Source organism: Rhipicephalus sanguineus, chromosome 11 (genome assembly GCF_013339695.2).
Source record: "Rhipicephalus sanguineus isolate Rsan-2018 chromosome 11, BIME_Rsan_1.4, whole genome shotgun sequence".
NCBI classification, from domain to species: Eukaryota; Metazoa; Arthropoda; class Arachnida; order Ixodida; family Ixodidae; genus Rhipicephalus; species Rhipicephalus sanguineus.
The window spans coordinates 3,927,954-3,953,444 of NC_051186.1; the positions used below are offsets into that span (position 1 = coordinate 3,927,954).

The 25,491-nt window shown below is 44.3% G+C and overlaps 3 long non-coding RNA genes across 4 annotated transcripts; 1 reads left to right on the top strand and 2 right to left on the bottom strand.

The window, feature by feature from the left end:
• The first annotated feature begins 530 nt into the window (after positions 1–530).
• On the top strand, positions 531–19,796 carry LOC119374659 (uncharacterized). Its single transcript, XR_005180261.2, has 3 exons — positions 531–770; positions 3,321–3,562; positions 19,685–19,796. It is a non-coding gene; the product is annotated as an uncharacterized LOC119374659 (long non-coding RNA).
• LOC119374658 (uncharacterized) lies at positions 3,430–16,382 on the bottom strand. 2 transcript variants are annotated; one of them, XR_005180259.2, is made up of 3 exons: positions 16,264–16,382; positions 14,324–14,485; positions 3,430–3,540 (listed from the first exon to the last, which is right to left on the bottom strand). It is a non-coding gene; the product is annotated as an uncharacterized LOC119374658 (long non-coding RNA). The 2 variants fall into 2 exon arrangements; XR_005180260.2 differs by lacking the exon at positions 3,430–3,540 and adding an exon at positions 8,048–8,762.
• LOC119374657 (uncharacterized) lies at positions 17,243–24,875 on the bottom strand. The gene is made up of 3 exons (XR_005180257.2): positions 24,588–24,875; positions 24,056–24,140; positions 17,243–18,543 (listed from the first exon to the last, which is right to left on the bottom strand). It is a non-coding gene; the product is annotated as an uncharacterized LOC119374657 (long non-coding RNA).
• Between the last annotated feature and the right edge of the window lie 616 nt (positions 24,876–25,491).

Sequence of the window (25,491 nt, forward strand, 5' to 3'; positions counted from 1 at the left end):
TAAGAGAAAAACATGGAAGGAATAACAATACCAAGAATCGCATTGTCTTTTCTCCACTTTTATTATTGCTACGAGGGTCGGCCGGTTGTGTGTATAGCAGCAGTATAGTGGATTGCGTTACACGGCCGCGTACTGTACTGACACACAGTGCGTGACCCCCCCCCCCTCCTTCCTTGCTTCCGTTGCAGGCGTCGACACGCTCTGCCGCGCAAGGTCACACGTGTTGTGTCCCCCGGCAGCGCATATTGAGGATCTAGTGGATACAGAGCTAGCAACCGGGCCTGCACGCGGATTGGCTGCTTTCACCATAGGACGCTCTGATGTCATACCATAGCAACGGCGGTGGACGACAACGGCGCCCGACCGCGCCGCTGTTTCGTACGCCGATTTTTTCTGCGCGCTGTGATGGCGGCGGTATGGTGGCAGCCACCATAGCGGCGGGTACTGGTACATTTGAAGCTTTGAAGGTCTCGTCTGGCTGTGCTGCTGTGTTGTCTTCTCTGGTGTTGTGTGATGATATGCACCGCTGTGTAAACATATGCGCGGTGTAAGCATTACGCCAAAGTGGCTGCATATGTAAGTAATCGCGCGCGAGCCTGCACGGCCCACTGCTTTGCTCGCGCATATCGCGTACGTGGGATGCCGGATCAAGTGAAAGAAGAGTTCTTCGTGGCCGTGAAAAAAAATGGTGCCTGTGGCAGACAGGGCGGCGAAGAATGTGAACCATCGATCGTGGACTCAGCCCAACAGTACGATGCGTGGTGCAAAAGGTATGTGAAAGTGTTTAGTAATTAAGCGACAATAAGCCTACATTTCCTGCTCGCGCTGTTACGGAGGCCCAAATATTTTTGTTTTGTTCTTGTCTCGGTTGCTACGCAAAGTAGCGGTGTTATTTCCCATCAGTCTTGCTTTTGTCACCTCGTAATTCTGCGCGAGCATGGTGATGCTGCGATCTGTTGCGCCTTTACGTCGTAAGAAAGGTTTGTCTAGTAGGGGACTCCTCAATTTTGTTGCTTGGTGCATTCGCCGTAACACCAGTGTCCTACCGAAAAAGCATGTTTGATTGTGACGGGTACAGCTGTGCGAAGAACAGCCAGTGCCAGCAGTGTTTGTAAACTCGGGCGTTTCTTGCTTCCAGAGACAGCAAAGGATATATTTAGCATAAGGGGTGAGAGGTGTCGTATGCAACCACAAAATGCTGCTTACGTAGTTCAGGCGGGCTGAAAATAAAATAATAAAAGAAAACAAACCTAATTTCATACAGCTTCCTAACATCTATTTGCCGGCACAAAGGAGTGTTCGTCGTCACAGAAAACTTGCCTGCTTGCCTGCCAAAGTTGCCTGCTTGCAATACTGTAATAAAATGTAGTGAGCCATTATGGCTGTGTGGTAACTTAGAACTACTATAGTCTACTGCTTACATACTAGGCAGCACTGGAAGCTATGCAGGTAGTACATCATTGAAATCTTATTACATATGGTTTGCAGTGTATTTCTTTTTAACACAATAGTTTATATGCAATAACTGCTTCATATTTTTAAAGTACTTCTGGACAAGAAGTTCAACTACCTATTGCTGCCCAAAAACTGCACGAACGATAGCTGAGGTACTAAGCTTCAGTCACAGGCAAAAGCGGTGCACTGCCACTGCCGGCTGCATTACCGTGTTACTCCACTCACGTGAAGTTAGTGTATGGCCGAGCCTTATTCATTAGTGAGCTACATGCTGCCCTCCTCTCAAGCCCTGCTTTCCCCGTGATCTTTCTTCGTGCAGCACACCCTGCCTTCTTGAGATTGAAATCATTAGCTGGTCTACGTCTGGTTTATTTGAACAGAGTTTCCACGCCATTGCCAACTCAGCTTTTTTTCGTTACTGTGGGGATAGATAGGGCTGCAGCAGATTACCTGCACTCTCCTACCAAAGTGTCCCACGTTTACATTCATTGCATTTGTTTTTGTGTTAAAATGCATGCACATCACCTCAGAAAATTGAGCTATTTGACTGAGATTCAACACGAAAGAAGGTGAGGCATGCAGGCACAGGCAAGAAAAAAGAACCAGGCAATGAAAATGCAACCGGAAAGGCACACTGTGCCCTTTTAGTGAGCAACCATTCCGAGAAAATAGAGGAGGGTTGAAATTTTCCGAACAAAGGCCTCAGAGTTGTGTAGTACATTTTCTAGACATTGCCTTAGCATTACAGGATAACCATGTGCGCTGGCAGTACTCCCCTGGATCTTCAAAACTGTTGCAAAACTTTTCGTAGAAGCATTGTAATGTTGTAGAAAGTAGAATTGCCATGTCATACCTTAGGTCCTCAATTACCAAATTGTGTGTGCACAAAGTGAACACCAGCCTTAATGCCCAGATTGCACTCTTGTGTTATTAGTAGGAGGTTATGCTTATAATGACGGGGAGGCAGAAAGTAAGGTTAACAGTTGATATTAAGAAGTTTGCATGGATAATGGGGCTGCGCTTGACACAGGACCAAGTTGATTAGCGAAATATAGAAGAAGCCTTTGGGCGTAGTCAGGGTGTTGATGATGCTTCCGATGAAAGAGATCAGACCCGGACATCCGGCTTATTTGCTGGTATGGTAGCAATTCAGCAAGCCTGTGCCTGTGGCCACTGCATATGCTCTTTGCACCCTCAGTGATCTTTATTTGTAATGAACTTCCATGGCCAGTAAAATACAGATGAAGACAAGAAATACAACACATTGAGCAGGTCTTCATAGATAATCAAACTAAGTGCTCATCACAGCAGAGACAAATGTGAGTCAGGTGCACACAGTGGTGAAAACATGGGATATCTGGAAAAAAGTTTTATGTTCAAAGGATGGCTGGAAGCTTCGCTATTGCATTCATGAATGAAGGAACACTTCTGCATAACAGCCTCATCAGGCAGGACATTCCCACAGTGTGCTGTTCGGGAAAAGAACGGTTTTTGAAAAGCAGTTGCCCTGCTTGAAAATTCTCACACCTTCTTGCTATGGTCCGAACTGTGTTATTTGTGGGTTCATGGGTTCGATATATTTGTCTTTATTTATCCCTAGCTTATCGTGAAGAATCTGATTGAATAGTCAGAACCATGCTGTGTGACAGCGTGATTACATAATGGTACATAATGATAAAGTTTTCATGTTAAAATTATAACATAGAAGACTTGCATTTCATCTGCATTTGCTTACTGTTCACAATATACAACTTGAAAGGGATACTGAACATAAATATGAAAAAATTAACAAAATCAATGAAATGTTACTCTGAAGAGTGAACTGTTCTGATAAACATATTTTATTTCGCACATCTTTTGAACAGATGGCTAGTCTTTGGAGGATTGTGAGCATGTGGCAGCTGCACACCAGTACGTGTGGAACAGCTCTTCGATGGCAGTGTGCGCTGGTGGTGGACGCAGCAGCAGTAGAGACAGGCAGTTGGTGTGCGCTTTCCTGTCGTGCTACTTCCCCTTCTCCATGTCTCCTTTACATCCCTTCAGCCTTTTCCACAAAGGCACCGAGATGTGCCCCCACGCAGGAGCCTGGTTGAGAAGCCAGTTTCCGGTAAGTTACACGTCACTTCTAGTTCACAGCGCGGCCGCTAGACATGGCAGTTTGTGAAACAAGCCTTAAATTCATTACTTTCCTCTAGTTTCTGCCTGAAAACAAGGTTGTGGCAACCAATTTCAGCACCCAAGCTTTCAATTGGGCTGAAAATCTCTGTGGTGAATGTTCTGTTCCATATCCCTTTAAAGGAGTACTGACACGATTTTGAGACATCGCAAAAGGGACATTTTCCATTTCCTTGGTATGCAATGTCAACGCTGTCCACACACCGGTGTCGGAGAACACGTATAAAATATTTTAATTTGACATTGAAGTTTTCATCGCTGAGCATCTGCAAGCCAGCCCCACTGCAATGGACATTATCCCGACGAGTCAAGACAGTTCCCCCGAGTTTGCGAGTTCTGCGTCCTGCATGCAGCCTAAATCGCAGACACTGTCAGGGTCACTGGACGACAGTTCACTCATCATTGTTTATGTGCACCACGAGCAGATGACGGATTTGCCGCTAGTACGTCGCGAGTTTCTGTATCCCCGTGACGTCATACTGATATGAAACGTCACTGAGAAGCCGCCCCCTCGATATCGAAACTGAAAGTGTCTTTTTAAGGTAGCGGTAATTAAAATATATACGATGCATTCCCAGGCACCACAATACTCGTTTTAGGTTTCTCGACACCAGTATATTTATTTAGAGCAACAATCCGAAAATTTTCAAAATTCGTGTCAGTACTCCTTTAAGGAGGGCACGGGGTAAGCCCTATATGTCCCATGCATTTTTTACCATACTGAGGAACCGCATTCTTAGTAACTAAAAGGAATGTTGACATAATACAAACGTCATTTTTCTTCCAAATTTTGCGCTCTTTTAACTCTACCAGGTTCATTAAAATCTGACTAATAATACAATTTCGTGAATTTTTACCACTAAGACCTAAACTTTGGGTTAATTTGAATCTTTCAAAATTTATAACACAAATTGTAAAGTGCATAATGTAATTCTGCTGCAGTAGAATAGTTTGTATCCTTATGCAAAATACAAGAAAAAATATTTAACTGGTTATTTTGTAATAATGATATTTAAAGTAAGAAAGCAGCTGAAAAGCGAACATCTTTTGCCACAAACACCATTCGACATTTTTATTTGGTAGCTGCGAGCTTAGTAATCATTGCCAAAGTCATTTCTTCACTCTCGAGCCTGCCGTCTTGCTTGCCTTGCTCCTTTTGTGAGCGGTTGTGGAGCTTTATCCGCAATGTGTCGTAGGTTATGGTCAACTTTTGTCGGCAAATTGACTGCATTTTGGCCAGGCCTTCCACCCTAATAATTTCAGAATTTCGGCACGTGCGATACTGCCATTAATAAATGAAAGCAGTCTGTGATGCAATTCCAATTAGCTCAATGCTTTCACAGCACAGTTTGCAGGCGTGATTCTGTCTAATTGCATCACAAATAATATTCACATCCATTAGACCAGGGGTTCTCAAACTTTCTGGCCTTGGGGAACCCCAGTGGCTTTTCCAGAGTGCCGCGGAATCTCTTAACCTTTTCTTGAGCATGAAGACAATCGAAACTGGTGGGGGGGGGGGGGGGGGGGGGTACGCACGCAACCACAGTATTAACACTGTCCCTGTTGGCCTGTTCTCCTTTCTTTAATATCGAAGGCCATCGCCATTAATGTAGAACTCCTGATAATACATAGACTTGCAATTAGCCCCTGTGCCGCTCCACGAGTCACGTAAAACGTCTGCCGACCATACACTACATGCTTCAGGCACCGTGCAGCGTAGGCAATGTGTTCACGCAAACGAAGCGCCGGGCGTACAGAGGCCTGTTTTATTTTTTGCAAAACATAAAAGGAGGCATGGGGCCAGTCACACAGTGAAACAGCCGTCGACCGATACGTCGGTTGTAAATGCCTGAATGCTCATGTGGCCCATGAAGCGACGCCTCTTACGCGTATTAAAGCGCTGGTTGCACGTTTTGATTACAAAACCAACATGGATCAGTGGCAAATCACCATGTGTGAAAACTATGCCATGTGAACACACCATGCCATGCCAACACACCATGAGCCACGAACGAAGCGCCGAGGTGCCCGTTAATGTCGTTTGAACTGGTTTGAACGCTCACGAGCATGAATTAACAGCGCTCCGCACATTCTGTCACCATGCGTCTGCAAATCGTGCAAGTTTTGTGGCGCTCATTAGACGAAGAGTCTTTAGTGCTGCTACCATGTGGGTCTCGCTACCTGCAGACACCCAATGTGCGCATTGGGCGTGCGACGGTTTCGTTAAATGCAGTATGCAACACAAATTCGCTTGTCTAAAGAAATAAATTAGTTGCTAATGCAGGTCAAACAGGAGCGGGTTGCATTTGTTCTGGCCGCTCGCAGAACCTTAAGATGTCCTTCCTGAAACCCAGTTTGAGAACCCATGCATTAGAGCATACCCGTTGTCACACTGCAGGCGATTTGCCCCGAAAGGCTGAGAGATTTGACGATGAAGAGCTTGCTCGTTCAGCAAGTGGCACTTCAGCATAGAGCACTGCACGGGCCCGGCCCGAAAGCCCGGGCCAGCCGGGTAAGGGATTGTTGGATCGGGCCCGTGATGTACGGGCTTGGGTCGGGCTCGGGCCTGAGCCAGGCCCGTATTAGGCCCGGGTCTCATACGTATCTGTATAATCACGCTCCGGGCACCCGACACATCACGTTCGACGGGGAGCGCTAAAGAGGCCGCCGGCTGGTTCACTTCGGCGCTCTAGTAGACAGTTGTTTTGGAAGCCCTTAGTTGGTCTTGCTTTAAGGCGTAACATTTTCAAAGATCGAAGGCGGTCACACGAAGACGACAAGACAGCCATCTTCAGGGAACAGCGAAGACGGTGGCTCGCTCGCCAACGGGTGTTCCTCGCTTTGACAGATATATGCCACTGCGGTGGCGGTGACTCGGGGGAAAAAGGGTGGGACAAAGAACGTTCTTGTTTTGAACACGAAAACGTAGTGTAAGTTGGGTGCAGTTGCCTGCCGAGGAGTCAACACGACAGCTTTAATTTATGTAACGCTGCCCAGCATGGTGTATTCCTACCAGAAGCAGATAGAGCATGTTTTTTTTTTTTCATTGCATTGTGCAATAGATGAAGTTTGCAGACTTGCTACTTTTACTCAACAGCCCTAGCTCGTATGCAATTGATGTAGAACTTAAACTAAAAATGTTTGCCATGTTTTTTTGTTTTTTTTTTTTTTTCAGTTTATGGAGGTATTATATTTTGTAGTCGTTCTTTGAAATGCAAAAATAAGATTGCGTGGTTAGCACTGCGTGCGTACATGAAACAGCCAGCTATGTCTCCAATTATATTTTATATTTCCCTGCAATTATTTCGCAAGAGTGTTACGGGCGTAATTAACCGAAAGTATACACAGTACCAGTAAAAGTCGTGACACTGAAAGAAGTTCCTAAAACAATCTCTAGAAAATATCTTGTGTGCGGCAGGTATCTTCACAATAACCGATGGTTGGACAGTGCCTCCTTTATGCTCAAGGCATAACTAGCTCAAACGGGCCGGGCCGGGCCCAAACCTTTCGGGCCCGGGCCGGGTACGGGCCTCATTTAAGAACACCGGGCCGGGCTGGGACCGGGCCGGAAAAATCGGCCCGTGCAGTGCTCTACTTCAGCATATCGTTGGTATTTATTCACGTTTACAAGATAACTGCATTGCTTGCCATGAAATTTAGACTTTCTTAAAGGAGTACTGACATGAATTTTAAAATTTTTCGGGTTGTTGCTCTAAATGAAAGCACGGATGTCGAGAACCCTAAAAAGAGTGTCGTGGTGCCTGGGGATGCATTACATATATTTTTAATACCGCTTCTTTTAACCAGCAGTTTCGGTTTTGGTTTCGAGAGGGCGGCTTCATAGTGACGTGTCAAGTCTGCCCGTGACGTCACGGACAGACTGCAACCCATGAAATATTCACCTGCTGTCCTTTGCTGTCAGTCGAACGTGGTTCATGATGAGTGAACCGTCGTCCAGTGCATCCGACAGCGATTTCTGTGATTTAGGCTGCATGCAGAACCCAGATTTCGCAAACCAAGTGAGCTGACTTGAAACGTCATAGGGCTCTCCATGTGGTGAAGCTGCCTTGCAGATGCTGGGAGATGAAAACTTTAAAATCAAACTTAAATATTTATACGTGTTTCGCGGATGCGCTGTGGGGAGAGCGTTAACACTACATGCCAAGGAAACCAAAAACGTCCGTTTTGCTGCACTTCAAAATCGTGTCAGTACTCCTTTAAAGCCTTCTTTACCTTCAGCATCTAAACTTATTGACAGACACGACAATGACCAATGACCCTAGGAGCTGAAAGTGTATGCGCAGACGCGCTTCAAAGAAAAAGTGTGAATAAATAGGTGCACAGCGTCTCCGGACTGCCTTAGAAGTTACCTGATAATTTCTTATAAACAGCTGACTCTAGACAACCATTTTGGCTTTGGTACACGAAGCTTTTTTGTAGTAAATGGACTGTAAGCATGGATCGCATATGAGGGGCTTATCCTGGGATGCATGTTCACTCACTACTTGCTTTCGGAAAAACTGCTTTTCAGCCACAAAAAAGACTTTTTAAGATAAACATGAATATGGACAAAGGTATACACTTTTCGGATTGCGAGGGAAAAAAAGGTGATTATTTTTTAAATTTTGCCTTACCCTGTGTCTTAAGCTTTTGGCACAGACTGCTGTGCCGCATGGCACATGAGAAAACTCCATACAGAAATGTACAGAAATGACTCCTGTACCGTATGGAAGTGAAGTCAGTAAATACATCACACACCAGTTGGTTGCTGGTTTGGTGTGCAGTTTAATTAGTTAAAGTAGCATGGGACTTTGTAGGTCTTACAAGAACAGAAATCTGGGCGAGTTTGTAAGAATGCATATTAGAGCAGGTAGCACAAAAACATCCACGCATATCCACGAAGTGAATGATGAAGAGTGGGGCGAAGCTTGGATTGTTCAGTAACCGTGAATCTCCCGTGATATTGCCCACTCTTCACCATGTAAATGAGTGACAACAGGTGTGTAGAGTATATACATTTTATCGGTCATAATTCGTATGTCGTGTTGAGTGCTGGATTCCGTCTTCCTTTCATTATCACCGCTTTATGATCCGTGAAATGTAGAGCCAGTGGTTCTTCAATTGGATCCAAGCTGGAGTTGGCAAAGACAGGGTCTATGCACATCTCACTGATGGTTGTTGGCTGTTTACAGTCATACAAATGCATCGTAGAGCGTATCGAGACGTCATATACTGCACAAGCCAGTCGTCGGTGATGTCAACGTTAAAGTCACCGACTAGCACGAAGGGGTTGTTCTTTTACTTTGTTTTATAATCGCTCATTGCTAGATCGATGTACTTTTCTACGTTGCCTCGGGAGAGATTCGGAAACAGGTATACTGTCATGACGATGGTTCCGTTAGATAGCTTTATTGCAGCGTGTTCTCTGTTGTGAGAGGGCGTGCACCGCAGCGCCCTCTCGTGTATTTTTTTTTCACAGATGTTTTTTTTTTTAATCAGTTTCGATTTTTGTCCAGTTTTCGGTGCACCCTCGTGTGTTTTTTTTTCACAGATGTGTTGTTGTTTTTTTTTTCGACTTTTCGATGCGCTCTCTCTCATGTATTTATTTTTTTTTTTTCAGTTTTAGTTTTGGTTTCGTGTACCATGATGGGCGCTGACGGCGGACAACGCTAGGTCTTTAAGGGACACTAAAGGCAAATATTAAGTCGACGTTGATTGTTGAAATAGCGGTCCAGAAACCTCGTAGTGCTACTTTTATGCCAAAGAAGTGCTTATTTTGAAATAAAATCACGTTTTAGTGGTCCACATCACGTTAGCGCACTTCAAATCACCCGCCTGAAATCAGACTTTCATATGTCACTGCTGCCGTGCCCAACGTTGCCCGCCTTTACTGCGCGGCCGCCTATACTAGTCGCCGACGACGCTGCGGCGAAGACTTGCTCGGATGGGCACATTGAAAGCCTTGACCAAGTTGCGGTTGGTCTCGTAATCCTCAGTACGAAAGTGCAGTCAGCACACACGCAGAGTTTTTGACTGTTTAGCACACTGGCACTACGGCATGACACTGAGCCACTTCGAGCGTAAGGGTTCATTCCGCGGCACCCAGTGAAAAGACACATCAGTTTCCATGCTGCAGCACTGGCGTTGTGCACCATTCGGGCATCCGGCAACATCACATGCATGCGGCATTTTGTCGAACTTTCTGTCAGAGCGACTTTCACGAGCGCGCAAAACACACGCGGCAGTACGCGATACCCAAACTACCACCCAAACGAAGCAGGGCACCGGGCAAAGTGCAGTTCGGCGAAAACGGAACCTTTGAACCACGCGCGCCGTTCCCCATGGCAACGCCACAGAGGTTCTTTTTTCCATGAATCAAACAGAAACGAACAAACAGCATTTTATTACGTCTTTTGATGCACGGAAGGTTCTTTTTTTATTGCTGCTAGTTTGATTACTAGTGATTTATTGTAGGCAGACTTCCATACGTCATCGGGACCACTTCGAAAATGTCCCACTCGTGGCGTTTATCATGTGATACATTTAGCTAAATTTTTGGTAAGTAGGGCACTGGTGTTGATAATATTGCCGTTTTAGACCTTGTCATACATTGAGCTTTCACTCTGACATAAATTGTTATTTGCCTTTAGTGTCCCTTTAAGGAGCTTCGCCCCTAAAATACGAAGACACAAGTGAGGAACATATATGCAGATAGCACTCATCTCGTGTATATGTTCCTCGTTTGTGTCTTCGTATTTTTGCGCTACCTGCTCTAATTTGCAGGTCTGTTCAGTTATTCTGATTGTAGGTTTCTTCAAACACAGCAGTGTGCGAGAAACTCAGAAATTGTAAAGCTTGAGTACAATTGTGCAAGCAGAACACAACAATAGAAAAAAAATCACAGTTTCACCTCAAGGGCAAAGCAATGAATGCGATAGCAAGAAATTGTAATGTCACGTGAAGAACGGCAAGCAGATAGAAACTTCCTGCGCGCTGCTCAAGCTCAAAGGATGCTGGAAAAGAAAACGCAGAAGGCGAGTGCAAACTAACAACTGTCACAGCTCGACACTTGCAGTGCGCTGCTCAAACACAAAGAAGGACGCATGAAAAGAATGCGCAGGTATACACAGGACGAGCGCGAACTGTCGCAGTTGTTACTTCAACTAGCCCCTACTTTGGCTCTCCTAGCCAGCAGCTCACTCCTTTCTCAAACACGACCGCTGCAGCGAGCAGTGACCTCGTGCGGTCTATAGCTTCAACTATGGACCGCGGCTAACCACCCAAGACTGCACATTACAAGCTGATCACTTCGATGCAACAAGAGGAAAACATTTGCAATAAGGTTTAGTTCAGGACATGTCCATTCCGGCTGATTAAGCTCTCTGACCTTCGTCACATCGTGGTTGCATACGCTTCTGCGTCGTTCACTTCATTGAGGTGAACGTCTCAAATGCTTCAGCTAAGCAATGCAGCCCAATGAAAGGAGAGCGAAGGCTGCAAAGGATGCAGAACTCACGGCAGTGCGTGAGGAAGCTCCAATGGCAAAAGAACGCAAACAAGCTTAGCGAGCAGCAACTGTGGCTGCATTGCAGGTACCTTTGGCATTTCACCACAGGGCCGCACATTTCCATCACATCTTTACAGCTAACCCCTTCGGTTGCATTTGCAGTGGATGTGATCGACTGTGGTTTGGGCTACTAGTGTCTCATTGCTTGGGCCAATGTGATCTATGCCTGACTTGACTAAACGATTACTACTGTGAAGAGGATATTGATGGTTACAGTGTATGCTGTACATCGTGGCCGTCGTGAGTGGACGTTGCACGCCAACAAAGGTGAACAGGCAATCATACGAAGAAGCACTTGACATAGTGCAGCAGCACTTTTCGCCCAGCCAGAATGAAATAGCCCAATCCTACAAATTTTTCTCGCGCAACCAGATGCCAGGGGAGGCAGTCATATTCCTGTAGCCATTTGGCAATTGGCAGATACCTGCAACTTCAGCAGTTCACTGGATAAGATGCTGCGGGACCGGATAGTTTGCGGCTTGCAAAATAACTTAGTACGTCGTCAGAAATGGTAGAAGAAAACATGAAGATGATGAGGCCTTCACCTGAATTAGAGGAAGGTGTAACACGTGTTGAGAAACATAAATGCACAACGGGTGACGACCATGTTTCACCATGTGAAATTTCAGGTGTGGAAAAACGGGGCACGACTCCAGGACATGCCGGTTCCACTTGGCAAAATGCTACCAGTGCCAGCAGCGCGGTCATGTTCGCAAGATGTGTCCCAGACAAACATTTGCTATGCTGGGTTTAATAAAATATTTGTGGCGCAACTGAGACAAGCAAGGAAAAAAGAGAAGACAGGATAGGGCGCCAGACTTTCTTCAACTAGTTTATTTTTCTCACATCACCAAAATATATATGCTTCCAGATATGCGCACAAAGAGGGGGCGCAGCACAAGCGACTGTCACATAGCACAAACAGAAAAATACACAGAAAAAAATCTATCACACAACGCTATCTAAAAAAAATATGCTGGGGTTTGACATCGCAAAACCATGTTATGATTATAAGGGACGACGCTGTAGTGGAGGGCTCCGGAAATTTCGACCACCTGGGGTTCTTAACATACACCTAAATCTCCCAGACAAACAGAGAGCAGAACAAGAGAACACCTAACATGGCCACACCACCAAATTAATTCCATGCATTTGTCAGTGGGAAACTGCAATGATTTGGAATCAGATGCGCTGTACCTCGTTCAAACGGCAAATAAGTTAGTTGGAAACGTTTATGAAACATTTCATATATATATATATATATATATATATATATATATATATATATATATATATATATATATATATATATATAAAGCCGGTAGAATCAGTTTTTCCAATGCTCGTCGTCACGTGAAATCCCTTCACCACCGAGGGCCAGGCGCTCGTGCTACTTCTCCAACTTCTCTACTGGTGCTGCTAGTCCCTCAGCTAACTTTCATGTTGCAGCCTCCTCGATAAGCCCGTTGCCGGAGCTAATCGCAGAGGCCATATGCTGCCGTTCATAAGCATTGGATCATATGTCATATGAAGGCGGCACCACTGTTCTGCTCAGTACAAATGAAGGTGTATGAGCACATTTTAGATTAGAAAAGATTACAATTTAAAAAAAAAGTGTACTACATTTCAACACTGATATAGTGACCATTAACTGTGTGCACCAGTAAAAAGGTCACATGATCACCATCATATTATGCCTCACTACTTTGCCCCGTGAGGCACCAAAAGTGACTTCAGTGAAGAAATAGAAATGTATATCCGCATGTAATGAGCTTATTGAGTTGAATGAAATAATTGAGCTGATGAATCTAATTGAAGTTCTGAGAGGTTGTCCATCCCTTTAATACAGTCTGGTTAGAAAAATATGGCACTATGATGTTCTGACAGTTTACAAACACAAAGGTGGCAGAGAGAGATAGAAGAATACATAAACAACAACTTGAACTGCATTCAAGTCGATCAGTCGTTTTTACTGATATTGGCAAGCATTGAAAAAGTACAAACAGGAATTAGCATTAATTTTACAATAACAGGTAAGCCACTAACAGCATGAAATACTTTGGTGTTTAGATTTGAAGCAAGGAAGTTCCCTTGAAACGGATGCAAAACTACCATGCTTTGCACAACTTGTCAGAAAAAGCACCATGGAAGTAAGAAAGAGCAAAGATTTGCTATGACTCCTTTAATTGGTTACTTTTACTCCAATAATTAGTAGCATAATAGCACACGAGCAGCTATTATGACGTAGCAGGATTTTAAGGCTTAGTATATGGGGATCAGATGAACCTTGTTGCACCAGTACAGTGTGTCGAGTATAGTTGCTGTTGACACAAACTAAGTCTGCTGTAAAACCTGAAGTACAATGTATGAATGGGAACGGTAACCACTTGAACTAGGTCACAGTTGAGCTTGACGTAAAGAGTGTTTGGTAACATCATCTTTTAAATGTTTTTACATTCATAAAATGGCATGTGCCCTTGAGATTTTCGTAGGTTGTCAGAGAAAAATAAAGCTGAGAACCCAGCAGTATAATTCATTGCATAGGCATTAATGCCCAAGAACATGTCAGTTTTGACGCTTGGTTTAACAAGAATGTCTAGTGGAGGTCAAGCCCTTTCGAAAACTTAATTACGCTATCATAAGAGTGGTTTACTGCGCAAGATAGCTTTCTTTGTGCGTGTGTGGACAGCGCAAAACAAACTAAGCCTGAAGGAAGGAAGACGCACACAGCGCCGATACTAGCTCGTTTTCTTTTTTTTTTTTTTCTTCAAACGAAACCATAAACATAACTGCACAGCAAACCACCCGTCCTCTAAATGCGACGCAGCGTCACAATTTTCTTCAAACCATTGTCGATATCACTAAGATCTGCTTAGATATTCCTGACCCGCTTCGAAAAATTGCGCCGTTTGGGAATCCGGATTCGATTGAATGTCCCCTACCGGTAAATTACACATTGTTACCGCTCTTTTTTTTTTTTTTCGCGTGAGAAAGAAACCGGTTCGCTTTGTCAAGCGGCCTTAATGAAACATCCGAACAGCAGAAGTGACCCAACAGCGATGCAACGACTGGTATAATAATGAACTGCGTCGTTCACAAATGTACGTACATACAATGTTCACGTACCTCACGCTGTCGACGTCGACGCTGCGCAGGATCACACAAGGCGAGCGTAGTGTATTTCGAATACGTTGGCAGTTGCATAGCATAGTCCGCAATAAATATGGCACGAATGTATAAAGAAAAGCACGCGATTTACGTAAATACGATCAAAAATGCCGCTCGGTCCTCAAGTACAGTGTTCTAGAAGGTTTGTAGTGGCAAGAGCGAAGCGGCCACCCGTGGGAGCCGCTGTGATCAAAAAAGCTGCTGTCCGCGTGTGGCGCTGCTGTCGCTAGCCCGAGGAGAAAACGAGACGCAACACGTGCAAAGGTCTGCTTGGCGCAGCTCGACCCGCGAGTGGCCGCTGTGAGTGCATATTTGCGTTGCGGTGATTCTTTTTTTTTTTCAATCGTATTTTGTGCACTCGGAGTCAATGAAGCTCCCTTTATACTATTGGATAAGTAGAGAAAGCCGGACACGCATTGCTTCACTCCGGGTTGCCGTACCGGCTACCCCGGCCATCGCGTAGAAAACGGACGAAACATTTCGTTGTTTTCGGTGCCAAAATAGGAAGACCGCCGGAAGGATTGGGAGCGCAACCTCAAACGGAAGGACAAACCTCTAGCCGAGACATCTGCGGTGCGCGAAAAGCACTTTGCTGCCATTTTGTTATTCGCGATTACGTACATGCGGTAACGAAGTGCGAATCCCCCGGGCGGGCGTGCTCTTGCAGCAGGTGCGGTGCCAACGCTCTTACCCGACCTACCTGCATACCTTTCAAAAGTACTTGTGAAGCCAAGACCGTAGAGAAACCGTCGCGGTGTTCCCTCGTCTGAATCGGCCGAGAAAGTACGGTTGTCTCGCCACGATGAGCAGGAAGCGAGCTTGGTCGAAAACCAAAATTTCGAGCCGAACGCGAGGGCCTTCGAAAACGACGAAGTGAATTCTCTCGTACCAGGTGATCTGTAGGCCCTGGCCCACTCACCATATGTTCCAAGGCTGTGGACGAAGCTTATCACACCAAACCTGGATGTCCTGGTGTTTGCCACGACACGCACAAGAAAGGAGCCTTTTCGTATTTTTCATGAGAAAGTGAAGAGCTTCACCTTAGATCAGCAGATTGACATTGTGGCAAGCTGCTATTTTAATGGTACTGAGAAGTACGGAAAAATTCCCTTCTTGAAGCAAGAAATATTTTTCAAGTAATAGACTTTGCATTGTATGCTTTGTGCAGGTGCAACGAGTAGAGACACTTATGAAGACATTGCTCAGAACCTGACTGAAAAAAATGAAACGCACGCTAAAGAGACCTAAATTGTGCCTCAAGGAAAGCCAAAGCGCGAACGCCCTCTGGCTCTTTTCTTTATTTTTATCTGCGTCGAATTTTTGCTCACGCGGCCAAAGTCACCGCCGCTGACATCGGAATTTCTGCGAAACGAGCTCTTTAACGTTATTGCGTTACAGTTATTTGATTTGTCAAATCAACACACTCTTTGTGGCTATTCGCAACAGCATGTTATTTCATAAGTACTATTTCCTTCATAAATAAAGTGCGTGATTTGTACATGGTTTCTTTTGCGCAAGTAACGGGGAAAAAATCATGTGAATATATTGTTTTCAAGTTTTAAAGTGAACCACGCTGACGCGCGCCTTGCAGGACCTCAATAAAGTTTTGCAACCAACCACCACAACTGACCGGTAAATTACTCCTGTAGTTCACTTTGCTGAGAAGAAAATAAAAGCCTTCGGCAGTGCTGAAACTGTCACCCGGCAACTAAATGGTTTTCACAAGCGATGCATCAGTAGAAAAAAGAAAAGTTTGCGGCGTTGTACCACGCAATACTCGTTTCCCCGCAGCAGCACCTCGCGGTAGCTACTGCAGCGCCACCGGCGGCGGCAGCTTTTTGAGCCTCACGAGAAGCTCCTCGCTTTTGCCACTACAAAGATATTCTAGTTCACTGTACCTCAAGCACACGCAGGAGAGGGGCGTGGGACAAATAGACGTCGACATAGCGTGGTCTAGTGCGGCGACGACGTCTGTGTTATTTGTTGCCAGACTTGCGAACGTAAGTCACCAAAAATGACTAACGCCACTTCTTCCTCTTTTTCTTTGTCCTTGCCTTGGTCGTGTGTGTTGGCTTTTTGCGTTTGTAATCAACAAAAGTTGAGCTCACTGGCCTTTTTTTCTGCTTCGTTCACAGCCCTGTACAAATTATATAAAATCCCCTCTTGTTGCGACGGCTTCTTGCACGTTGCCGATCTCGAAGGCCATGCATTCGTATTAGAGATAGCCAGCTTTGCTGGTTTGTTGCAAAACGAGGTGGCATAAATAAAAAGTCCCCTGTTTCAAATTTCAGAGAACATAGCCTAGCACATACAACTCTTTTCACGGCGGTCAAACGAAAATCCCAAGTTGCTCTGCCAAACTGGTTTGCTTTTCGCGCATTTTGCTTTGTGGAAGGAGGGAGAAAGTGCTTGTTCTGTTTACTTGTACCTTTTTTTTTGTGTGTTATATGCCCTTCTCACTTGTGTTTTGCACCTTTGTTCGAACTCTAAATGAGAGTTTATTTTCTGTTGAAAATATTTTGAGACCACTGCTGTTTTTCAGTTTAGCGAGAAAAAATCATTTTTGGTCCACATTGAGACGCAATTTACATCACGTGCCCCAATTAAAAATCAACTTTATACCTCAATCGAAAGCAAATAAATAGTTCTTCTCATACGGCAAGTTTTATCATTACAATTTTTGTTTTAAGGAAGAAAATAATTTTTGAATTTCCCCATCAACGTCTATGGGGAACTTTAATGAGGAAGCTGCCGTATAACCAAATGGGAAGATAGTCAGTGGGGATCTTAAAAAATTATTTTCTTCCTTAAAACAAAAATTGTAATGATAAAACTTGCCATATAAGAACTATTTCTTTGCTTTCGATTGAGGTATAAAGATGAATTTTAATTAGAGCACCACATGTTGTAAATTGCTTTTCAGTGTGGACCAAAATGATGATTTTCTCAAGTTTGCGATTTTTTCTTGCAAAATTGAAAAGCAGCAGTGGTCTGAATAATATTTTCAACGCAAAATATACCTTTTTGTAGAGTAAGTATTCATTATTCAGATATTCATACATAGCGCAATATTACACAGGAAAAAATGCAAACACAGGACATTTTGGCAAATTTTCTGGAGGCGTTTGTGGCAGAAAAATTGCACTAATATTATTGAGCTTCGAACACCTTACACAAACACCTTTGCTTAGTAAGAAAAACAAATTTGGTATTGAAGCAAGCAACGATAACTCAATATAATTTTTCTGACAAACCACCACTCGGACGACCTTCTGCGAAATTCGGAAGGCTCCCATGTGACCAAAAAATTTTTTCTCTCCGAAATATTCTAGCGAATCGCTGTTTTGAATGCAAGAAATCAGCACGATTTTTTTCGAGAACATTTGAGATGGTCGCCTGGGACGTTTGGCGTGGAATGACCCTATATAAGAATTATTGTGCGTAGCTCAAATTAATGAGCAATATTGCTTGATTCTGTTACTTGCCTGGTTTTTATAGAAAAAAAGATGATTTTATTGTCGTTGGAGCCCTTCTTGGTCTTCACATGACACTTCAAGCAGTTCATAAAAACAAGGTGATCACTACATACATGATGTAATGCTGGGAAACTGGCAAACTTGCTGCCCAGTGGAAATGGGCATCAATAGGCATAAATTGTAGCCATTCCTAGACTAGGCAAACCGCAACCATATCGACAGCATTGTTTGTGCGCATACTTCTAGAGCTTGCCCTGCTTAGCAGACAGCAGGATTACATGGAGTAGCAGAATCACTTTTCCACTTTTATGTAGAACCTTTTAGCAGAATCTTTTAGCAGAATCTTTTTTTCACTCAGTATGACTTGCAATACGGGAGGGTGTGGCCTCATGAGTTCAAAGATTGTGCATGGGTTCAACGTGTTTTCATTTCAGCAACTAAATGATATTTTCTTATTTGGAATCATCCCCGAGTGCGAGAACAGCATTTAGTTATGGAAATAAGGGCTAGTGGAAGCCATGGCCAGTCTTTGAACTCATGATACCACGCGCTCCCGTGATGCAAGTCATATTGAGAGTGACCGTACATCTTCCGCCGCCACTTGTCTTGCTCCAGTTATATATCCAAGCACTTAAGATCGTGATCACGGTAGGCCAAGGGTGGTATGTACCCATGCAGGTGTATCCAGTGCCAAGCGAAAACCTGTGTAAGAGAGATGATGACACCTAGTTGCCATGAATAAGAACAAGAACGCAAGTCAGTATGCAAGGCATACAAACGGGCACTTGCACTAGCTCAATCAAATATCTTACTGCTCAGCACACTTAAGGACACAGGGTAGGGTAAAAGTTCTTAAAAAATCGAAATTTGGTTTTTTCCTTGTTTGCAATGCTAGGGCCTTTCTTAACAATATGCAGTGCCCCACAAATTTTTGTGCGCTTTGTATGCGCCAAAAAGACTGGGTTTTCCAGACCAACTAAGGAGCAGCCAAGCCCCTTTTCATCAGATGGTGCACAGCCCGAGCTTTCTGCCTCAAGTGAATTTTTTAAACACCGAAACTGGCAGCTGCCCTGAGCTTAGCAGGTTTTAAAAAAAAAGTATTCCGGCTACCCATAGTGCACCTTTTTGAACACTTGAGGCATTTTGCTGAGTCCACTTGCCTTGTCTGTGTGAGACATGCACGGAGACGCGGTTCTGTGCATTTATTTTTAGTTTAGTTGCGCCTTTGTTAATTTTGTTGAGACGGCAAAAGATATTCTCGTGTTGACGAATAAAATAAACTGTTCAGAAGGAGCACACAGAAACAAGACCAAGAGTGTGCGAGCACTTCAGCAAGTAAGCTTTGTTTGTCCTCATTACGCGTCGCCGCAAGGACAAAATGTTATCTGTAATGACAATGGCTATGCTCTCATTGATGTGGAGCTTCTACAAACCGTGAATACGAGTAACTGTGGCACTTGTCGAGAACACAATAGATCGTGTTCTTTGGAATGGAAATCCGCAGAACTGCCACCTTTGAAACCGTTCCAGCTTTCAAAGAGGCCTGCATCGCCCTAAACGTTCTCAAGGTTGTTTGACACATCACTAAGGCACAACACTGTTATTTGGTTGGGTGAATTTAACAGTTGCATTGACAACTGATAAGAAATGCTTAAATGTTCTTGGATTGGACTTTATTGTACAGAATTATACCTGTCTAGGAATACTTTTGCCTGAATCACTTGTAGTGTACTTTCAACTGCTATAATGTTCTTTCGCAAGGCTACACTTATACCATAGTATCAGTTTCTGTCTTTATTGTGATGCTACTGGTACACTAAATAAAAATGCTTGATCTTTGCAGGACACCACCTGGAGCAAGGTGTCCAAATTTCTACACGTGTTCCACAAGAATGCAGTGAAAATTTCAACAAAAGATGGGCATGGCACAAAGGAACAGGAAGAATTTTTTTTTGTGGACAAACAAACTGCTGTTATAAACCTAAGGCAAAATGGTATCGCCTGCCAACAGAGCCACCAGACACACTTTGCTGCATCTGCCTTTTCAGGATCAATAAAGACTTTCCAGGGCTGTGAAATATTGAATATGTTTGTGATGTTGCTCCGAAAAAATAAACGTCAGTTGAAAGTTAGTGCCTGTGTCGTCTCACTTGCCTGTGTCCCTGTATGTTATCTGCGCTATTCCACAATGCTAGTTTCTTTGTTTCATACAACCTGAATGAAAACCAACAGGTAATGAAGCCAAGGTAAGTATAGGGAGTGTTAAGTGTACTATTTCCGTAATAATTACGATAGAAATGTGAAGGAAGTAAAGTGGACGAAATCACAATTTGCAGCTGGCAGGGACTGCACCTGCAACATTTGGATAGTGCATCCATAGGTCAGCAAAAAATGTGGAGCTCACTCAGACTCGCTCATGGAATATATTTTGACCTTAGAGCTCACTCGGACTCACCAAAATTTTCCTCAACCGGACTCACTCCGACTCAGACTAATTTTTCTCAACCGGACTCACTAGGACTCAAGCTCACCTAAATATTACTCACTCGGACTCGGTCAGACTCAGGTTCACAGCTCGATCTGAGTCTGAGTGAGTCCACTCATTAGTCCGTTAGCGTATAACTAGCTTTTTCGATCAGGATGTCAATGCACCTAAACATCCATATCTCGCATAATCGGTGCTCTATGATACATACTTTGATCTCATACCTTCATATACAAGTTATCAGTGATTGCAATCCAGTAGGTGTATTTTTATTGCAAGATATTAGTCACACGAGCTATTTTAATCAAGTTCCTTTGAAATATGTTTCAAGGGGGGGGGGGTTGTCAAGGGGGGCACGCCTCTGATCAATAAATAATGAGCTGGTGTATGAACACTAGTGCGTTGAAGTATATGTGAGTAGAAGTGAGTATCAACGGGAGCCATCATAAGGACGATAGTAATGCTGAAATTGAGTAGTTATCATCATAGGTCAGCAAAAAATTTTGGAGCTCAGTTATATATGTTGTGCTTAGGGCTCACACGGATTCAGACTCGCCAAAATTTTCCTCAACCGGACTCACTCGGATTCTGACTCGCTAATATTTTTCCCAACCGGACTCACTCAGACTCACGGCTCAATGCGAGTCTGAGTGAGTCGACTCATGAGTGAGTTTGTCGACCTATGAGTGCATCCAATGCTCCACTAATTGAGCTATGGCAGCGGTCATCCTCCTGTACATTTTATCGGGTATTTATGTGCATGCAAACATCGGAGTATTAGTCAGCGTCGCTCACAGCAATGATGGCGAATGCGCAACATTCTTTTTCCTAGCTGGCATCACGTAGCATGTGCTGTGTGACCCCAGCTTGGAAAAAGAAAAGAAGAGTGCTGGAAGAAAAAAGAGCACGGGAAGCACTGCTCAAGCAACTGCACTTTTAAGTTTTCCAGAACTTAAACTGTGACTTTCTATTATGTTCCTTTTCATTCTGGGTCATGGAATGTGCAATGTGCATGGCACATCTGCAAGCTTCGTCAGGAGGAGGAAAGTCAGCCAGTCGGCATATTGGAAAGAGCAATCAACGTTCTTTCATAAATATTGGTGCAACTCAGTGAAAAGAGTTAGATCCACCTTGTTGGCGGACAATCGAGCATCGGTATCAGTCAATTACGTTTTGTAGCAAGCACCTATTAATGCAGGAAATGCAGTACGTAGTCTTGTCTACTGCTTGCCTGCACATAGTATTGACATTGCTTCCATGAAGTCCTACTTTGAGTCTACGTTTGTTTGTTCCAATTCAAATTGTATACACCTCTCTATACGTCAGCTTGGATTGCAAGGAGCATAAAAAACATGGTTGATCCCCCCGTCATAGGAATCTGTATAACAAGAAAGTAAAATGCGTCTTTGCAGAAGTAGTTGAATGTTTACTGTACATTGATATAAGAGAGCTTGCAAAATGTTTATTGGTGTTTGGCAGCCATAGCACCGTTTAACATGAATGCACCGATGTCGACGCTTAGTAGCACATCTCCATTGTGACGACTAATGTCCATGATCAACGATTAAACAAACCTTTGTGGTAGCTGTAGCAGTTAATGGGGAGAGCGTATTCGAAGAAAGCGGTGTGACAGCCAGAAGAGCATCGCTGATTGGGTGCAGAACTTGGACTTGGGATGTAAACTTGGGCTCTTTAACATGCACCATCCCACTGCATGCTAATGAGTTAATGAACACCAGGATGGGACTAGAGGGAAACGCAACACACCTCATGTCTACCCTCAAGCGCGGCTGCGATTTTTCTAGGGGTGAGCGTAAGTGAGTAACGCGGTGTTACAGCCAGGCAACGCAGGCGCGCATCGCAGAGCTATTTTCACTATGGATGGATGCTATGAGAGAGGCCAAGGCTTGGGTTAAGGTCGCCACCTCGTGGTGTGTTAAGGCATTGACAAAAATGCACTTCTCCTATTGCAAATGCACCGAATGGAACGGAGGCGCAGCAACAACGCGCTGCTGAAGCTAATCGCAGAGGCCACGGTCATAATGCGTTATTTTCACCTTACTGCTCCCAGACGGCAACCAAGAGCACTACGAGAGGAAAGTGTGAGATTTAAAGGGCGTGTTTGTAAAGCCTCCAGAGTGTGTGACAGTGACGCAGTGGATAGCGTGCCCGGCATCTTTTGTCACGGAGCGTGAAGGCGTGGGTTCGACTCCCATTGATGGAACTTTTTTCTTTAAATTTTGCTTTGCCATCTGATCGTGTGCATTTTTGAAATGTCATTTCAGTGACGAAAATACGTCACTGAAGTGTTGGTGGATCCTGGCATAAAACACTTTAGTGCTAAAACTTCTGAACAATACTTGAATGTAGGATAGTTATGTCCAATAAACGGAACAAAAGAACCAGAATGAAGATACTGACACATAAAATTTGCCTTTTCACCAAGACGTTACCTCACAGAAATTTACACCAGACTTTTTTTCATATCAGAGTTGCACTTACCTCATGTCATCTTGGGGTTAGCAGGCTCTTGCCACAGTAGTCATAACGCAAAAGAACAGGTTTATAGAGATAAATGATTGCAAGATAGACCAATTCTTAAAAAAGCTGTTTGCTTTTAAAACCGTAATGGCTCCGGTTACCAGTCATTGAAATGCAGTCACTAAGAAAAGTTTTCTTGCTTCTGAGAACACTACAGCAACGTTTTTCAGGCGAATGTTTTGCATAGCAGCACATCTAAGCACACACAAATAAGGACAGAAGGAGGTGATGACAACACAAGGGCTTACTTCCAACTAATCATTTATTTACAAAGCAGCACAATATGAATGCTTTCGTTCATGACCACCACAAGACAGAAATGCCAATATCAGGTGAACATGCTCAGAAGCTGCGTTTGCTTAGATAAAATAATGGAAGGTGCGCTGCCGCACAACTGACCTGCCATGCTAATCGTGCTCACTGTTTTCAAGTAGGAAATACAATCCATACTGTCATGCTTCCATGCATGCATAATAGATCGCAACGCCTAAAAAAGATTGGAAACTGCAGCAGTATCAGAGTGGTGTTTTCTGGCCCCGAGAAGTTGGAAAAGCTTTGCCAAATTACTCTTCCATTCAAGAAAACGAAAGAGCCATCCAGTACCAAGCATTGGGACCCATTTGTATCATGTATCTGGAGTGGTATATGAAGTTCCCCTATCGCGCAGTTTCAGCTATATCGGTTCAGACTTGTAGGTGTCTGAACCGAAGACTTCAGGAACACAAGAGGAAGGCGGGGAGACAGCAATCTTCCTGTACATTGTCATGAGTGCAGGTTAAGGAATAGGACGCCTCATAAACCACTGTATAATTTGTGCCAGGTAGCAGTGAGAAATAAGACAAGATGTCAGGAAGATAGTCGAAGCTGATTTGGTTGACAGGCGGGTCAGTCGTGCATCAGTGCACCTTCCATGTATACACTTGATGCCGGCATTTCAGTCTTGTTTCGTCATGAGAGAAAGTGTTCATATTGTGCAGTTTTGTAAATAAATGATTAGTTGGAAGTAAGCCCTTGTGTTGCCATCATGCCCCTCAGTCCATGTTTGTGCACACTTAAGTATTTCGATCTGATAGCACTGTTTGGCACCCAAAATGTTTTATGCCTTGAGGTTACTGCAACAATTGTCTGTGTCAAAAAAAACAAAAGGTCATTCTTATTGATCTTTCTGTTCCTTTGTGTGACGCCTACCTTTTCTTGGGGTCTCACTGCATCGTTGTAGAACACTTGTAGAAATTTGGGTACCCTTGCACCATTGTACTTTTCAGGACATGACCTGCAAAGATTGTGTTTCTTTTTTACTATAGCAGCAGTATCATCCTCATTTCTTCTGGAAACAACAAACGCGCGAGTCTACAAACACATTGACTGTTCTTTGCACAGCTGTACCCGTCACAATCGAACATGCTTTTTCGGCAGGACACACAAGTGTTACGGCGAATGCCCCAAGCGACCAAGATTGCGGAGTCCCCTACACAAGGCAAACTTTAATTTGTTAATACGTAAAGCGATACAAACAGCGGCATCATCGTGCTCCAGGCAAGAATTACGAGGTAACAAAAGCCAAAATATAAGGAGAACACGGAAACAAAATCCAGTCACGAAATTAATATATATGGGGAAGAACCACTACTCTGCGCAGCAACCGAACAGAATCAAAACAAATTACTGGGCCGGAACAACAGCGCGAGCAGGCAATGCAGGCTGGCACACTTTCACATACCTTTGGCACCACGCATCGTACCGTTGGGCTGAGTCCACGATCGATGGTTCACTTTCTTCGCCGCCCCCGTCTGCCACAGACTTCGAAGATCCCACGTTCGCAATATGCGCGAGCAAAGCGATGGGCCGTGCCGGCGTCGCGCGATAACGCGCACCCATTTACACAACACCCACGGGCGTTGACAACACCACAGAACACTTATAGACAACACCACAACACCAAGCTAGTACACTGTAACTTCTAGAACACTGTAACTAACCAAACTGACCAGTACCACCGCCATCACAGTCACAGTAGAGTGTACACTCTAGTCACAGCGCGCAGAAAAAATCGGCGTACGATACAGCCAATACAGCGGCGCGGTCGGTAGCCGCTGTCGTCCACCGCCGTTGCTATGGTATGACATCAGAGCGTCCTGTGTGGAAGCAGCCAATCGCGCGCCGGCCTGGTTGCTAGCTCTGTATTCACTAGATCCTCAATATGCGCCCCCCGGCACCGCCGCTCTCCGTAGTGGGGCGTCGACGGTCGTATTTCATGCGCCACTGCGACGGTGTCCGGATCGACGTTTCCGCGTCACACGGGACATCGTATACGTGTGGTTTTCCGGGCGTGTACATGGACTTCATCACTGGCAATAATATCATCAGCAGAGCTCGTTGGCGATTTTCTTTACGTGCTTTTATTCATTATTTAATTTTCATGCAAGTCAAAGACGTAACCAGAGGCCACCGAAACCAGACTGCCGGCCCATTCTGCGCAGTAACGCCTATTCTTTCTAAGTTGTGCGCATATTTTGCGTAGTGTAGAGCGGTAATTTAGCTTCGCATCTTCTTCTCTCGATGGCGATAGCGGTGATGACGAAGGTCAGTAATAGTGAAAATAAAGAAACTGAATGTACTATTTG